Below are 13,071 nucleotides of genomic sequence, written 5' to 3'. Positions count from 1 at the left end.
AGCAATGCTAGAGATGGCAAATGTACATAAGGTATCCAAACACCATCAATCCTTTATTTCCTCCTCACTAGTCACTACAAGAAGGAAGAGAGGGAGGAGGGAAAGAGTTAAATTGATGAGTTGTCAATAGTTCAATACCCATGGTATCAAATTGCCTTTCCCAGGCGAGGCGCTAAGAACAATTGATTTCACAGTTTCCAATTACTATAAGGTGGAGAAACTTTTTTACTAGTAACTCTAATGTTTTTACTTCCCAAACAAAACAAAAAGTATAAGTGGAAGTAGAAATGGTTTGTAAATATGTATGTTTGAAGCAAGGGTTTAGATACACTGGCAACCCATAAGGACAGTTTGCTAAGGTCTTTAATCTCTGTTCTCCCAGTAATCTGAATCAGGATTGATTGGATAGAGATCTTGAACAGATGTAGATGAAGTGCACGCCCCTTCGATTGACATTGTTTGTCTCTGAGTACTCTCATCGATGGTCTCCAATGAGTAATTAGATTCAAAATGTTTCCTCATTTCACTGATCTCATGAAATGAGGCACTTGAATCAAAGACTAACTCCTCAACACGAGCCCTGCCTTCAAGCATGCTTACCACTGAAGACATGGCAGGCCTAAGTGCTGCAGAGACATTACAGCAAAGGAGAGCCACATTGATGGTAATCATCACGTCTTCTTTGTTAAAATCTGATCCCAACCTTGGATCGACTAGGTCTAGCAAACTTCCTTTCTCTTTCAGAAGAAGTGCCTAGAAACAGGAAAGCACAAACAAAAATATACAATTAAGTTTTCTATGCGTTTATGTTAGAAATTCGTTTTACTGATTAAAGTGTGGTAGGGGACAAAAGCCTCTTTTATTCCGAGGAAAAGATATAACAAGTGAAATCTTTTGGTTTTGTTGAGGGTGTATGTATACAAAGTTAATTACAAACATCTCCAAGAGTGATATTGGTCAATAAAGTATGATGTAATGAAAGATGGATGGCAAGCTGAAGAGACGTTTAAAACTAATAATAAGTAGCAAATGAAGCTGGAATACTAGATATTGGTTCCTGATGAAAATAAGAAGGGAAATGTGCACATTAATCTGAATGGAAATAAATAGCGGACCAACAGATCTCAAGCTAAATAACGAGCAGCTAGCCAGAACATTAATTCGATCATCTTACCCGATCAAGAATGTAGAAGCACTCTCCTTTGGAATGGTAAGTTGTGTTGCACCTTCCACTGACCATTTCCAATACAAGAATTCCAAAACTATACACATCCGCTTTATCAGTTAGATAACCCCGCATTGCATATTCAGGTGCCATATATCCACTGTCAAATCATGCAATCACACATGAATTACATTCCTCACCTCGAGTTTAAAGAAATCATAAAAGTTGTGATTGTCTGAGAGTAGGGGTTTTCTAATGGAATGCTTAAGATGAAATGTAGCAACAGAGCCTAACTTAAAAAGGACTTTTCTTGAAATTTTCTGATAACAATAACAGCTGTCTATATTAGGTAAAGAGACATCTCACTTTGATCTGCTTTTGTTTTGTTTTTTTTGTTTTTTTTTGCCTATATTGGGGTGGATTAAAGATCAAAAGGAAGCGTTAAATATTTACTTTTTGGTCTGAATAAGAAAATAAGTTGAAAGAAAGGGACTCACTAAGTTCCAGCAATCCTAGTGCTTATATGGGTACTATCATCTTCACCAAGCTTGGCTAGGCCAAAGTCAGATATCTTCGGGCAAAGATTTTTATCAAGCAGCACATTAGTAGCTTTGATGTCTCTATGAACGATCTTCAACCTGTGATTCTTCATGGAGGTAAGCCAAACCTTTTGCAACACCTACACAAATCCTGTGCCTTGTTGGCCAATCTAACTTCAACTGACTTTCTTTTGCACCTTCAATTTAACAAATTAATAAACTGTAGTTATAAGAAACTACGTGGATCTATCTTATCATAAAATCTCTGAATAACGACTTGCATGAAAGAAAAAAATATAAGTTTGGAAAAGATTATACTAGAGAAATACTAACCAAACAAAGCACGTCCAACATTGTTATTTTCCATGTACTCATAGACAAGCAACAACTGATTTCCTTCAATGCAGCATCCATAGAGCTTGACAAGATGAGGGTGTTGCAGAGCGGAAATCATGCCAATCTCATTCACAAATTCGCGATTTCCTTGCTGTGATTTGGCAGAAAGCTGCTTAACAGCAATTATGGTGCCATCTGATAGTTGGCCCTGCATTCATAATACATAGTCAAAAATCCCTTCACTAAAGAGAAAAGAAACTTCAATAATCAAAGAAGCCTAATTGGTTCAGAAGAATGCCTTGTAAACAGGACCAAAACCACCTTCTCCAATCTTGTTGGCTATGTCAAAGTTTTCTGTGGCATCTTTGATTTGTCTCAAGCTAAATCTACCCGTTTGCAGGTCAACACCTTTTAAATCTGTGGAAGAAGCAAATTCTTAGAGATTGTTCCCAAAAATTTTAGGATGATGGCATTCTTAGCTTTTGATGTCTTGAGCTGATTTGTGGCCAAAAGTTCACTCAAACTAAATTCTTAGACATAAAAGCATCAAGTATGTAAGATGCTTAGTATTACAGGCACATGTTATATGTGATGTATGTTAGCTTGAAGAAGAAAAGCTTGTAGAAGAAGAAAGAATGTAGAGAAAACAGAGGGTGCTACTGTAGTGATCGAAATTGAGTAAAAGAGTTGCAACAGCAGGCTTATATAGTCTTGGACACGTGTACATAACTGTAGATTTACTGATTTAGTAAAAGTGAGGTAAATTTTTACTAGTGTCTGTTAACAATGTAAAGCCATACAGAGAGCAATGTATATATTCATCTTAAATTTGAAAAAGTAACAAAACCATTGTAACAAAATCAACCGCAAATACCTTGCTCCAAAGTCCTTTCTCGTCTTAGATAGCCTCTCCACCAAAGATAACCCAAAATCAGCAATACAAAGAATACTCCCCCTACAGCCATAAATCCAACCACTGCACCTATAGAGAAACTCCATGATGTTGTTGGTCTTGACAGGGTTTCTGGTGGGGGTTCAAAGTCTGAAAGAAAGAGAAAAGAAATTTAGGGCCGCGTCGGGTACCCTTTGGTGGAACCTTTATATAAGTAGACCATAAGTAAAATGTAATGAATCTGTAGTCAAAGGTTATTTTGATGCTTTACATTATATAGTATCCTTGGGTGAAAAGGAAAATATTTATGCAGTACTTATAAACAACCTTCACGTGGAATGTATTGCGTTTAAAAATAAAACATCTAGAGAAAAAAAAAAAAAAAGAAGCATTTATCAGTTGTTTGAGAAGGAAATTTAATAGAGTTGTTCAAAATAAGAAGCAATGTATGGCACTCAGGTTGAACGTACGTACTTTCAAAACTGTTCAGTTACTGAACGCCTAGCATGGAAATTTACATATGAGAAATTTCCAATAGTTGACAAAGCTTGACTAAAAGACATAGCAATGCAAAATCACCTGGAACTACAGATATGGCGGAGATAAGAGGACCATAAACTCCTCTTACAGGGATACCTGTGGTTCCTTTCCCAGCCCAAAAGAAACGGATCTCCAAGGTATTAGTAGTTACAGCAATAGTATAGTTTTTTATGACTGCCTTACCAACCCCACCTGCCTCATCAGCAATATTGAAATCCTGCAGCACTCGTTTGCCCTGCAATATACTTATACAGTTACTAGCTTAACATTTCAGACACTTATACAGTTGATTTAAAAAAATAAAAACAATAAAACCTTGGAAGTGTATGTAATTAGCTACCTGAATGTAAACATCAAATATGCGCCTTCCTAAGCTGCTATATGTTGGACCATTTGTAAACATTATCTCTGCAAAATGGAGGTGTACTGTGTAGTTTCCATTTCCCAGACAAAATCCATAATAAGTTAGAGAGATGGGAGAAAGGCGTGCAGTCATGTATAGTTGAACATTGGCAATCAAGAGTCTAGATGAACTAGTAGACCAAGTAAAGTGGTCTGTAGAACTGTCATCATCAGGGAAGTAACCAGTGCTGCTTGACACCCAATTTGTGCTGCTCTCGTAATATAATGAAGGTCCATTTGCATCTGTATCCTCATCATATGCTCTTCCATCAACTGTTACTCCACTTCCTCCACAATTTATATTGAGAGAGTACCAACCTGTGCAACAAGTGATTAGAATCCAAACAAGAGAAATTTAATTATAGCTCCCTCGTGCATTATAAATTCATAATCTTATCCTGAAGCTAGCATTCAGCTCTCATTTGTTTTAAATCAAGTTCCTTGCAATTGTAACTTACTAGAAGTTGCACGCACACCAGCCCCCCTCTTAATGTAATCAGTTACACCATACTGCAACTGCCACTGTTGAGTAACAATCGCACCATTTTATCCCTAACAAAACCCCCGAATCATAAATCTTAAATGCCCTGAACCATACTAATCCCCTTATCACCAGAACCCCAAAGAACTCAAAGAAGATAAATCAATGTTCGAAAGTTTATGGCAATGTCTAAGCACCAGTCTATTGGTGTATAGAACTGAGGGTGCACAAATTAAAACACGCCAAAAACAAATAACAATCAAAAAATCCATTTTACATACTTTTGGTCAAAATATCAACATTTCAAGGAGGTACTGATAGTTTGTAAGGATAAAACCAATTATATATACTATTTCTTTTTGGGAGGGAATGGTTAGAGGGAGGACTGAGCAACTACAAATTCAGGTTAATGAAATTTCCAAGTCAATCATTTCAATTGCCTCTTGAGAGGAAATGTACGTACTTTTTCAAATATACAGTAAAAATCACTGAAAAGAGTTGATCAGAAATCTACATACACAAATTCACCAATCACATTAAGTGATTTAAGGATCAAATGACTCAAATGTAAACTACTATTCAAAATTCACTCATATGTATGTCTGAAGGATATGTGTACATAGAAACCAAACTTACTTTTTGAACATGTTGTAGTTTTATTGCTCAAACACGAAACAGCTCTGCAGATTAAATAATAGGGGACCAAAGAATGTCAGCAAGATGACATCATAAATGAAAATCAGCTGTAAAGTAAGAATTAAGACATACACAATGGAAATGTCAATCAAATATAGGGTAAAGTCCTTCTATGGTAGCTAATGTATTGCTAACTTGGACAATTCGGTACCTAGTAAATAAATTAAAGAGCACCACTTGGTACTTGAAGTTATCTTCCGTTAGACTATCCGGTACTCCCATCCATTTGGTGTAAACTGTATAATTGGGAATGAAGAAAACAAAGCTAAGCTAGCTTAGTAATGAAGCTAATATCCTCATAGCTTATCTCAATGATGGTTCCAGATATATAGGACACGTGTTCAGTTGCTATAGGAGGAGTTGGTGAAATCATCTAGTCTTGGCTTGATAGTGATTTAGTATAAAAAAACAAATAAATAAATAAATAAAAAGGGAAATTCCCTAATTTGTTGTAATCATGAAAGCCTTGTACAATTACCAAAAGATAACAAACAGAGAAAGTAGATTCCTTCGTTTTGCTTCTTCAATTTGTTCATAGCTTGTTCTTCATCTTCTTCATTTTTTTTCACCATTTCTGTAAAAATCTAGCATTTGGTACCAAATGGTCTAATGGAGGATAACTCTTTTATTGACTAGGTACCAAATTGTCCAAGTAGCAATACGTCAAGTACCATAGAAAGAATTCAACCTTAAATATGAAATGGATGCTTTTAGAAGATTAATTTGAAACTTACGAATTGTTGCCCTGTGAAGAGCTTGCAAACAAGTTCCTGTAGATCAATTAACACAAATTGAACAGTTAAGCATAATTTACAAAATACAGAACGACCTGATTTGAGGATAATGAAGACTTTCTTACCTGCCAGCTTGCTTACAATCTACAGGCTCTGGGGTGAAATTGTTATATGAAAGATCACTGCACATAGCAAAAATACATAATGCACAGTTAATGCCTGTCTTATGTCTATAAGAGCAAACCAGGATCCAAATTTCTAAGTCACACCATAATATGCATCCATTATACAATACCACATGAGAGAGAGAGAGAGAGAGAATTCCATTATCAAGTAATAAAATATTAGCATTGGGAAGAGATCCTTACACATTGTCTCCCTTAATCCACAGAGGCTCGGATCCATTCAGCAAATTTCCAGTTAAGAATCTAAACAAGTAGTAACAGAAAAATTCAGTAAAGAATGTAGTACTGTATGTTTATTAAGAATTTTATGCTCAAGGGTTTGCTTAAATGTTATTACCAATTACGAGTGCATGCACACAAAAAAGAGTACGACTGCACACAATATAGATCAGTATTTTCATCTTGAATGCCTGCCTGCATTGTAATTTGTAAGGGCATCTAGTTCTGTTATCAAATTGCTTACATGTAATCCAAATCATTTGGAGCAACAAATAAGCTGCTTGGGACTTTTCCAGTTAGCTTGTTGAAGCTGAGGTCTCTGGAAACAAACCAATGTCAAATGCATTTTAAATATGTAAGCTCTCCAGAGAAAAATATAATGTAAAAAAAAAAAAAAAATTATTCTTTCCAGGAAATGTTCCAAATATTTTCTGAACAGCATAATGAAAAGGCCTTAATTGAATCACATGCACACACACACATCACCACATTATTGTGAGAAGCAAAGCACAAAAGTTTGATGTTAACTGATAAAGCCTTTAGAACATAATGATCTCCACATAAAGGACAGTTATAAAGTTATTTGAACTTTGAAGTAGTATTATTGTTTAACCGAAAAGGTATCAAACCAAAACCCCGAAACGTGATTAGCATGTGTTGGTTAATCAACATGTGATGCAAGCAGTCAGAGATGATGCAAAGTTTCTACAACCAATGAAATCCGTTTTCCAGCATCCCAATTCTCCAGGGATATAAGGATGGGAAAGATTCAACTAGATTCTATGCAGAAGAGGATAATGTACACTGTTACAGACAAAGGGTAATGGTAGAAATGCAAGTAAAATACAAGCAATGAAATATATGATAGTCCTGTAGGATATGCCAATTTCAGATGGTAGACTTTCTACAACTCCTTAAAATTCTATCTTCTTCCTCTTTTTTCCATTTCCACTATTCCCTGTCTCTATTTAACTTTTCTGTGTCCTCCAGCAAAAAGAGATTATTATCTCTCTTTCACGTATGTACATAAGGCTTTCTTCCCAGCCCTGGACTACACTCTTTGTGTAGTCAGTACAGGTATCTTTTGAAGTCCCTCTAACATTGTCTAAATCATGCAATAATGTCAATATCGTCCTTTGTTAGTATAATAGTAGAAGGCAGAGAAAGGGAAGGAAAAAAAGGAACAGAGATATCTGGTAGTTCTGCACTAACAAAGTTGTCAAATCTGTCATGTCCGAGAAATATTCTGGTAGCTTTCCATTAATATTGCAACTCCTCAACATCCTGCAACACAGAAAAAGGAAAATTTTGAGTTTGCAAGGAGTTTTTGTACAACCAATGTTTGTCAAGTAAGCATTAACTCACAGTGTCTTCAATTTTTTCATATTCTCAAGTACAGGAAAGGATGATTCAGGTCCATTCAAGTCAGTAATTCTCCTGCATGTTAAAATTGATGCATGAACAAAAGTTATGTGATTTCTAATCTATTTGAATTTATAAATTGCAAGACATCAAGAGCCGAACTAACAGATCAGTTAAATTCGTCAATAGAGAAATTCCAGAAGGTATTGGTCCCGTCAAACCACTAGCCTGAATCCCTCTGTAACAAGTCACAAGTTGGATTAGTAATATTAAGACAAGCAACATATGACATGTATGAAATACTTATCACTCACAGTTTCCAAAGATTTGTCCAGTTTTGAATATAATTCGGTATCTTCCCAGAAAAGGAATTGTCCATAATCCGACTGCATAATGATGGGAAAAAGAAAATACCAATTATTCTCAGAATGGGAGAAATAATGACCAAGTCGGGTGTTAAGGAAACCTTATGTGAAATATAGAAAATAAGAGCTTACAACTCTTTTAATTTGGTAAGCTTTTCAAATGTACCCGGCAACTCCCCAGTAAAATTGTTCGAGCTAAGAATGCTGACAAATTAAGGGGAAGCAATTATAAATAAAGGTATGACAGTGGTTTATTTGCTGAAAAAAATATTCTGCATGTGTTGACTGCAATGAAATTATATACCAATTATTTGTTATCCAGGGTAAAATTTCTAATAGTATATCTTACAGTGTTTCTATGCTGGGCAAATTTCCAAGTTGCCAAGGAAGACCTCCAGAGAAATAATTGAAATCCATGGTCCTGCACGAAACAAATTCAATTTCAATATTTACAAACTTATTCAAAAACTCCATAAATCAAGGGGGAAAAGAAACAAATATTTCATCAAAACTCACAAACTTTTCAGGGTGGTAATATTTGCAAGCTCAACAGGGATAGAACCTGTCAAGCGGTTTCCAACAAGAGAACTGCACCATTACTCAAATGTGTTAGGAACACTTCTATGAAAGAAATGGCTATGTTACATAAATTGGCCATGATCAAATATGAAATGCACAAAACCCCCTAAGTATACTCAAATGCTACTATCCAAATGGCTCGTGAACGCTCAGAGGCCATCAAATGAACAACTAACTCTTAGAATCGTTGTTTTTAAAAGAAATGGCTTTAGGTCGACATTATAAGCATGGCTGATGTGACATGTATATCACACACACAAACACAAACACACACGCACACGCACACGTGTGTGTGTGTGTGTGAGAGAGAGAGAGAGAGAGAGAGAGAGAGAGAGAGAGTACATGTTAACTAGTGGCAGGGAGCCCCATTGTGGAGGGATGGTTCCATGCAGATAGTTACGAACAAGCTCACTACGTACAGAAGAACGAAAGAACAGTTAATGTTAAGAGAAATTTAGAAAGAAAGGAAAAAAGATCCAATATGACCAAATTAAAGTCCTCTTGTGCTCACATTTGTTGGAGATAGGGAAGCCTCACCAACTCTGACGGAAGTGTTCCTGACAAATTCTGAGCTTTCAGAACTCTGCGCATCATCACAAAACACTTGTTACACATTTATAATGCTGTACCTAAAAGGATTCATAATCACACAACTGAGACCAAAACAGATAAAATAGTGTAACTAAGTGGATGGCTGGACTTTTCTTAGCCCTGCAGGCTTGGATTGAACTCAGGCGATGATGGCCTTGGAAAGAATAAAGCTTTAAATTCTCAGAGCCAAAACTTACCTACTGTTGGAGTGCATTTGTTTCGAAATCACATTGCTCTAGTATAGCTTCGGTGTACAACGTAACGATGGTAATCTTCTCCATTAAGCATTCAATAATGAATAAAGAGGGGAGCAAAGCTGCTCGCCTACGAGGCAGTTTTGAAGAACTATAAAAGGAATAAGTGGATCTGACTACTTCACAATTTTAAGTTATTTTAATTTCTGCTCGCCTACATGTGAAATCCACTTTCTCTCACAGTTCCTCAAACTATTCCTTATGTGACCAACTCTGTAAAGGGGATTGTTCTTTCTGCACCTGTCTTCAAAATTTCATGAGGACTGGGAATGCGAAACAAAGCTTAAAAACTATTGCTAGGGCTACAGTTGTATGGAACTATGGACATGCCCAGTCTTGAGTCGCTTGGGCTGGGTCTTTATCTGGACCTCCGAACACGCCTTCATCAACGTGTCAAAGATGGGCCGAGCTCACCGACAAAGATGAGACATGCCATTAATGGCAATGGGACCATGATCGATCATATCAGTAATTGACCATACTCCTACTTTGAATAGACTAGAACGAGCAGAAGACTTCGACTCTTTTTTTGTTTTGGCAAGGAAAGGCGAGTAATTGACCTCCCAAGAAAATATGCAAAACGACGAAGTTGTTGATTATTTGGTCGAAGACTTTTCCACCACATTAAACGGTATGGAATTGATGCAACATTATTGTCGATATCGTGTGTTTGTGTCCATCAATCTTTAAGATTTAATTCTTCTCCTAAAATAAATGTTATTATGCAATTTAATTATGAATTGGATGCGTTCATTCTTTAGATATGCATGCATGTATCATCTTTGTAGAAAATTTAATCAACTTATTGAAAATTGTTCTTTGTCGAAAAAAACTTATTGAAAATTGTTTGGTGTTTTCTAAATTGTATGGATAAAAGCAACATTTGAGATTAACGAACAATACGGTTATCAAATACTAACAATATGTCGACTTGGACCATTAAAGATTCATTTCTAGATACCTACAGAATAATTGATTCTGATAATTGAATTACTTACATACTTGAGAGTGAACCTCCCTCGATCTAGATCAAATTTTATATATATATATATATATATATATATATGTATATAATTCTAATTACTAATGGATCCACCGCTACATATGGGATCGGCAATAAGCGTCATTTCACTGAGTCCAAACTGGGTTAATATTCATTTTGGTTAGTTAGAAGATACCCAGTAAGACCATTTTGGTAAATTAATAAGTGTGTCTGTGACTGAGGTTTGTTCATTTGAAATGTCCAACAGAAAAATTATATGTAAATTAAGAAGCTAAAATCCATACCAACAATTTCGCCGGGAGTAATTTTATTCACACATAAAATTTTAAATCATTATTCTAAAAAATATATTTCAAACCTCGTCTTCGGATCTACTTAACTACTATAAGGATAACTACGAGAAAGATCTGAAGAGGCCAGCAATTTCTTTAAATTTTTCGTTGCCTATCCAATTATATATGTATGTGTGTATATATATATACGGAGCCTTTTAGAAGAGGACGTTCGCACATATGCAAAAGTGCGGACATCCCTCCTCAGGCCTCGATCAGGTGGCAATGGCGGTGCTGCGGTTGCCTGTGCTGAACCAGGCCTCGATGTCGAGCCTCTGCTTGTCACTGGAGTCGTCGATGAAGAGTTCGAAGTCGCCCTTGATTGGCTTCCATAGTTTCAGGCGAGCTTGCCGATGAAACAAAATCTTATTGGAAAATGACCATTTATTTTCCGACGACATCACACTTGGTCGGAAAAACAATTAGCGGGAACATTTGCCGCCACATTATAATTATTTCCGACCCTACTCTAAACTTTTTCCGAGAGGTTGTTTACCGTTGGAAATAATGGTCATCCAAAATTTGTATTTCCGATCGACGGGAAAATATTTTTGGTCGGAAATAATGTCACTTCCGACCAAAAAAGGATTTAGTCGGAAAAAGTCAGTCGGAAAAGGACATATTTTTTTGTAGTGACCTTCGATTCCGATCAACTGAGCCTTCGTCTTTATGGTGACATCGTCTGGAATGTCCAGAGTATTCGTCCGACAACCGCAACGCTTAAAACTGCCTGATTGAGGCTTGAGGAGGGACATCCACACTTTTGCATCTGTGCAGACGTCCGCTTCTGATCCGGCCTATATATATACAGATCCTATCCAGAGCGGAGCTCCACTTTGAAATTAACGTGTGAAGTTCGAGTTTTTGGTCACTTTTCGGTCGCATATCTACATCTCGACCGTTCAGTGTTAGGTACTAGTGTATCTAACTCGCTTAAAATTTGCAGAGATGATCTATACACTAGTACCTAAAAACTGAACGGTCGAGATGTAGATATGCGACCGAAAAGTGACCAAAAACTCGAACTTCACACGTCAATTTCAAAGCGGAGCTCCGCTCTGGATAAAATCTGTATATATATATATATATATATATAAAAATTTTCTCAAATGAACATATGATCTTTATAAAAAAAATCTGGACAAAAGAAAACAGATGAACTAGTTTTATTGATTATTTCCTTGGGATAGAAATTAAAAATAAGGACTATCAAGCCAAAAATAATTGAAATTGATTATTCTTTTATTTTGTGGTGTAATTTAAGATCAGCACTTCATTGATTCATATAGTTATGGGTTATTTTAATATAAACCATGTTGCCGAGTTGCCGACTATAGATTGGATTTCTCCAATCTCATAACAATCATCACCATGGAAATGAAAATTCCGTTACCAGATCAACAAGGGCCATAAAGGAAGAGGGTCTTAGACTCTTAGTGAGAGAAAAGATAGAGGTTGAGGTAATTTTGCTACTGCAGGTAAGAATGTAGTTAGAGAGAAGAAGAAAAAAGAAGGCTAAAACTGTAAAAGAGGAAAAAGTGGCCAAACATTGTGGGATGTGTATTTTTGTGCGTGAATAAAATTTTTCGCCTGAGAGAGAGAGAGAGACATACATGCTAACAACATGGCATATCTGATCAGTACTGGTGGCATTGGCCTCATCGGAAATCGTACAATCGCCGCAGGTGACGTCATTCGCAAAATATTTGTCGGCTTGAGTAATCCATCCATATTCTCCGCTACATGGATCAGCACTAAAATTCCAGTCTGTCTTCCCCAGTGTCTTTGCTATGTCCTTCAAAGCTTGTACTACAAATACACAGTAAAAGGCAACAATTAAACACGTACATGCATATGCCCAATTCAGTAAGACATTCTCACAAGTCATATCTACTCTTATTCAGTTAAACCTTCATCGGCTATTAATCGATTAGCTGCGAAAGCCAAGGTTGCAAAGCAAAATAGCTGTAGAAAATGAACCAGAAGCCGATTGATCAACAGCATGTAGTTGTTCATCTTTCTCGGGGAAAAACTTCCAGTACAAATGTAGGGGAGAGAGCTATAAAAGTATTGAGAGCTCTGGAGTTGATTTATATATGAAATATTGTGAGGAACAACCTTTACTTGTGCTTTGATTATTCTAGAGAGAGATAGAGGATAGTGATCGATCAGCGGTAGACCTCTCAGGGATTAAAATGTCCGACACTATATATCTATTGGAATTTTGAAGAAAAAAAAATCAGAAATATCGAGGATATTCAGAAAAATATATATTTTTTAAAAAAGTCAATTGATTGGAATTACATATAAATACATATGAATGCCAACTTCATCTACATTTAAAAAGATATTCTAAGTGGTTGAAAAGTTGCTCGCTGGTCTATAAAAGTACAATA

The 13,071-nt window shown here is 36.2% G+C and overlaps 1 pseudogene; it reads right to left on the bottom strand.

Moving 5' to 3' along the window:
* Window positions 1-201: 201 nt before the first annotated feature.
* Window positions 202-12,842, bottom strand: LOC133728295 (probable leucine-rich repeat receptor-like serine/threonine-protein kinase At3g14840; annotated as a pseudogene).
* Window positions 12,843-13,071: the final 229 nt, after the last annotated feature.

This window comes from Rosa rugosa, chromosome 2 (genome assembly GCF_958449725.1).
Source record: "Rosa rugosa chromosome 2, drRosRugo1.1, whole genome shotgun sequence".
In the NCBI taxonomy this organism is placed as follows: Eukaryota; Viridiplantae; Streptophyta; class Magnoliopsida; order Rosales; family Rosaceae; genus Rosa; species Rosa rugosa.
Note: the sequence above shows the minus strand (reverse complement) of the source record. Positions and strands in the feature narration are given on the sequence as shown.